Raw genomic sequence first — 5,967 nt, forward strand, 5'->3', positions numbered from 1 at the left:
ATAATTTGGTTAGTCAGCATTAACATATCCAAATAATTAAGAAATCATAGCTTCATGTAGGCTAATGTAGACTAATCATTCAAGAGTAGTCTATAGCTCGATGCAAAACTAGCACTTTCCCTAATCCCACCCGATAAGGGAGTGAAGAACCCAATTATATTGGTATGCGTTGCGACACAAACTAGGCAGGGGCTTCAGTGAGTTTGTGTTAATGCGTGAAATAACGGAATAAAACGCCAGCTCGCTGTTCGTAAAATATATCGAACGGTTATTGGGATGAAGGCTACGTTTTGGAAGTGTTGTCAAGATTTATACTGTATGATCAAGGTCACTTGTAGCCTATGAGAGGAATGCAAGTCGGTGTGAACGGCCGGTTAAATAGGCTACACGAACATATTTAACGTAGCCTTGCCTACAACACAATGGCATGCTTTTAAATACACAAATTATTTTCAAGGGTAAATTCTAGGTCTTGCCAGTTTTAGTAGGCCAATCTAATGTCATTCACTCTCAATTCGACAACTGCTCAACTGGAGCAACATGGAGTTCCCCCAGATTGCGAAATTGTGATAATTGGAACTTCTGGACAACACGTGAAGCCCACGTAAGCGTTTTGAGAAGCATATATAGTCTGAGGGAAGGGGCTACCTTGTCATAACCATTCCAACCCGATCACCAGACACAGTAACTGTAACTGTAGCGGTTCTTGACATCGGAGGTAAGTCAAGATACATGTGATGCGTCTGAAGGAGCCAGTTGCCTTACATTTTGATCAATAAACATTTGGTTGTTGCAAATTATTGATGTGTAGGGTTTTTGAGGAGGTGGGGATGATGACTATCTCTTTCTGCATGTATTTATGTTTGCATATTTATGTTGTCATTTTTTCAGAAAAAAAGATCTAGCCTACAGCATGGCCCAAAAACTGTTTCTGGTCCTTGTGGTAAGTTATTCTATAATAATAACTATTAGAGTGGGTCTCAAATTAGAAAAACAACATTTACTCAAAGGCTTAGTTGCACAGTAATTCTACATTTCTAATGTGCTATCAAAAAGTATTATGAGTCCAGTTACCTTCTTGAATTCCCCCTTGGGGATCAATAAAGTATCTATCTATCTACCTATTTATCTATCTAGATCTATCTATCTATCTATCTATCTATCTAAAAGCATACCTTTAGTAAAACTGTTTTAACACAAACTAATCTGATAATGTGACTATGTCATGTTCATAGGTTTTTCTGGTTGTTGGTGCGCTGATTGGGGAATCAATTGCGGATGATGGTGTTATCCTGTCTGAACTGTCCAATGCCCCTGCAGGTGAGGAAAAAGAAACCTGATGTTCTTATGTTAATGCATCCTTTTATTGCCATCAGCTGACACATTGGCCTCATCTAAAGTAATCCTTATACTGATTAGTTCATTTTAATAATTCCCTTTTCTTCACATAGGCTAAATACTATACATAGATAATACACTGTGTCTTTTTACAGTGGCCCATATGAACTCACTGCTATTTCTCATTCCACATGCAGAAGCACCAGAGGCTGTAGCCCACGAAGGACACCTTCGCGTGAAGCGCGGCGGAAAATGGAAACGCCGTTTGAGAAGGCTCCGGAATCATGCAAAACCAGTGGTGAAAGCGGTCATTACAAAAATAGCTACAGATGGAGCTATAGCAGCACTCGGATAAATGGAGAAAAACTCACCACGGAAACTCGGGAAAGTGACACATACTGTACACACAGGTCTTGTGCACTTGGTGTATTAAGACAGTTGGTGTGTTCATTTTTAATGGTACCAACTAAACCAAAAGCCAGAATAGATCTGCTGTTTGATAACTTGAACCATCCACCTACCTCTCATTAGTTTAACAGTGAAATATATGCAAATATTATACTATATCTAATGGCCGTTCAATATAATTTTATAATGAGTCAATAGAAATGTTGGGTAATAAGGATCAAAAGAGTAAGACTGAGGACTGAAGACTGAGGACTGAAGACTGAAGAGCATTGTCTGCTCTGTAACTGTGAGTTGATGTGAAGGGCTGAAAAAAGGAAAGGAATGTACAACATTTTAAATAAATACATATTCATTCGATTTCATGGCTTTTTGTGTTCTTCATTAAGGTTTTAATATATACTGATATATACTGTACATTTGGACCCTGGGGAGACTCCAGATTTCTCTTTTGGGTCTGGACCTGAAAGAAATGTACAAGCTACAATTTCCCCTTGGGGATGAATAAAGTATTTCTATCTATCTATCTAACTAAGTCTAGGTGATAGACATATGTTGCAATAAGTGATAGGCATTGTTGTCAAAAATGTTTTACAGCATATTAAATCATAGACCTCTTTAAGGGGAGACTATACTTTAGGTTTTAAGAACAGAGTCAGCAAGTCATTTGTGTATATTGGATAGTAAACACATAGCCAATGCTACCTGTTTTCCTCTTGTGGGGTCAACTGATGGGGACATTTTTCTAAGCCACAGATGAGATCAGCGTCATAGCAGTGGGTGAATGGAAAGTTATAGCTATGATGTCAATCATAGCTTTTTGGGTATACTAACCACTGGTGTTGTCCATGTCATGTGTCAGAGTAAAGCATGTTTTTGTGCAGTCAAACATGGTATAATGGATGGGGTAATGTTGACTAAGACCCTGTATATCATGGCTGTCTGCAAATAGCCGAACAGAATTTGGAAAATGTTGCCCTGGATCCCCTACACGTCTGGGCTAAGCCCTGAGTGTTTCACCTCTTTCTGCCATTGACCCATTGTGATTATGGGTCTTCTAGCACAACTCCAAGTCATGATGGTAAAATATGTGGAGTCCTGTGAAAATACTCTCTACAGTATTTATTGACAGTGTATGACAGGGAAGTCCCAGTAAATAACAAACAGTAAAACTAGATGAGGATGATGGTGATGATTTTTCAGAAATGAAAAATTAAACTTCAGAAATTAAGCTAGTTAAATCTAACTGTTGATAAATTATTTGAAACATTACTATAAATACATTAAATGAAGTCTACTACAACTGTATTAAATAAACTGATTAAGCTTCCATTAACAGCATACAGTAGGCTACCTTGTCATTTTTGGCAATGACACGGCCTCTTAGCCTCACAACTTTACAAGTCCGCTATGAGAATGGAATGGGAGTTTCCCTGATTATTACTTTAATCATAAAATGTACTGGGAACTCCTAGATTGGCACATTTCAGCAGGTGTAGGCCACTTAGTGTAAATATTATGCCAGTGAAAGGGGTTGCCGGGAGCGTACCTATGTTCCCCGGGTCCTATGTTCCCCACTTTGTATGGAACTGGGGAACATAGGACCTTTTTTTTGGTACATTTTAAAAAAGGGTCCTATGTTCCCCACTTTCCCCAAAAAGGGTCCTATATGTTCCAGTCGCAATACATACCGGGGAACATAGGACCCTTTTGATGAAAACCGGGGAACATAGGACCTGGGGAACATAGGGATGACCCCGGGTTGCCTAGTTAGATGCTCCTCAACTGTATAGAACTGCCTACAACGTCTTTGTATCTTACACCCAGTCGGTGACCAATTGTTTGCCATGCGCTTCGCTTTATATTGCGCCCATGGTTGTAGCGTGTGGTCCATGATCCAAAAAGCCAGCTGAACCTTCCAAAAACATTGCTTGGAAAAACATAGCTATTAGCTAGGACTGCCATATTATGTCACTGGCCATCATGCAGCATTTTTAAATTATTTGACTAAGGGTTTCCCTGGAGAATATTGTTGAAAATACAGTATTTCAACTCATCTTCATCAGAGAGGGTTAAAGCGGAGCTGAATTGGCGGGATTACATCGCAATCATAATATATTTGAAGTTTGTAATTTGATTCAGGCTCTAATCTCACCGCAAACAGAATTCGTGGGCCTACATTAACTCTGTCGTTTTTTCAGGGCCATGGACAGCGTTGTTTTAGTGATTGTCAAAGGACAATTTTGAACCCGACCAACTGCTGTGGACTACACCAAGTCACATAAGGCAGTGGGTGACGGGGAATTAAAGTTTTGGATGAAGTTAAAGTTGTTAAACTCATACAGTATACAGTATATTGTGTAAGTATTAGAACAAATCCTAGACAATGTAGTTTCAGTTTGAATGTTGTGGTGCTTGGTCACTATAGCAGACCCATGTGAGTTGCCTACTTGTCTGAATAGTATAATTTGTGTGTTTTCCTTTAGGCCTACTGTGCATTTGGGATAATGAAGCATGGTCGCGACAAAAGAGAATGACGGGCATAACATGACTTAAATGTCTTTCGTTCTCACGGTTTGCAATCTTGCTGAATTTCCCTTCGTAGATTGCCAAATTATTCACAGTTTATAAACCAACTTCTAGACTTTCCCCCCGAAATTGCATTGCGCCTACAGCCAAAAATGACCTCCTTGGAAAGCTGAGTTGTTTATTTAACAAGCAGAATAACCGTGAAGTACTGACATTGAGTTACAGATGACACATGACCAAATGTTAGCCCTCTAGGTCATTAATTATACTTTATAATCATAATGAGACCTAGCCTCAAGTCTTGTAAAGGTGTAGATCAATAAAGAGTAAAACATTAGCATTGAATTTGTTTTTTTTGTAAAGGTATGTCCTTGCGTTGCGCTCAGTGTCCTTTTGGAGACTCCAAAAGGACCTTTGGTTACCCAAAACATATACTGTAAATGAAAGATATACTTCATATGACTCTTTGAGTTGAAGCGTAATCCTGATCTCAATTGAAAGGAACACACTTAAGTTTGTTTTATAGACTAAAGACTGGGTGTGTATGTGTATGGGCTGCGGTGCTGATGAGGAGACCGCTGGTCCGCTGAGTCAAATTAGCTTATGACCAGCGCTTCTGTCATTCATCTGATAATTTGCAGATCATAGAAGCGTGGATCAACAGAAAAAGAAAACCAACTTGGACAAAGAAAAAAAAAGTAAATAAAGACGTCATTTTTTGACATTCAAAAAGGTTCGGCAGGGACTGGGTTGAGCGCGCCGTCGGTGCATTTCTGTTACTGTCGTGCATATTCTAGCACATATGACATATTGATGACGTCCAAATTGCCGTGTCATGAATGAGACCCGTCACACCTACTCTGCGTTGACTGATCTTGCTCGACGATGTCCAAATTGCTGAGTCATGACTTGTTGATTGATGTTTCCCGGTGACTCACCTCTGCGCTGCCTCCTCTTCGGACAGTAGCAGACATGCACCTCCCCAACGGTTCGGGACCCCGCCCCTGGGCGGGCTCGAACCTTGACTTTTCCACATGGGAGACGGACGCGCTAACCACTGTACCACCGTGCCGAACCTATAGTTTAAGTTCCGACAGGTATTTAACTGTGACACATAATTAATTAATTGCGTCATCGAGTGTTGCAGTCGCAGAATCTGAAGCAGAACCAAACAATCAACGCATGTGATGCCCGTGGCATGGACAAGTGTGTCCGATAAAGCACCTGTTGAGACATATGTCAATGAACTAGACTATTAAGGAAAGTGTTGGGCAGAAGCTCAACCATGGAAATAAGTCATTTTCATATGAACCCAGTTAATCCACCTAATTAAATAGCCTGACAGAGGAAATTGTTTGTGCTAAGTCTGTAGAGCCATTACTATAGCTGGTTATATCAGGCAGTCACTGAATTTCTAAAGAAGAGCTCAGCATTTATAGACTTCTTCTCGCTTTGATTTCTACGGATCAAAACTGGGCTAGAACTTCCACATAGCTTAATCTTAAACTATTTCTCAAAGTTTCTTTTGTACATTCTTGCAAGAGCACAGCACATGAATCATCTCTGGTGTCCTATATATGTGGTGTCCCACATAGGCCTGCAGTAGCCTAATGTGTATCCTATTTCTTTGCGATATGGCCCTATGTGCCAAACAACAAAAAGCCTTCCTTCCTTCAAGCCTTCATAGAAAACTGC

General features: G+C 40.0%; 1 long non-coding RNA gene across 1 annotated transcript; it reads left to right on the top strand.

Annotated features, from left to right (window-relative positions):
- The first annotated feature begins 663 nt into the window (after nt 1-663).
- Nucleotides 664-2,096, top strand: LOC134063965 (uncharacterized). Its single transcript, XR_009936224.1, has 4 exons — nt 664-718; nt 892-943; nt 1,236-1,320; nt 1,536-2,096. It is a non-coding gene; the product is annotated as an uncharacterized LOC134063965 (long non-coding RNA).
- The last annotated feature ends 3,871 nt before the right edge of the window (nt 2,097-5,967 follow it).

This window comes from Sardina pilchardus, chromosome 18 (assembly GCF_963854185.1).
Source record: "Sardina pilchardus chromosome 18, fSarPil1.1, whole genome shotgun sequence".
NCBI classification, from domain to species: Eukaryota; Metazoa; Chordata; class Actinopteri; order Clupeiformes; family Clupeidae; genus Sardina; species Sardina pilchardus.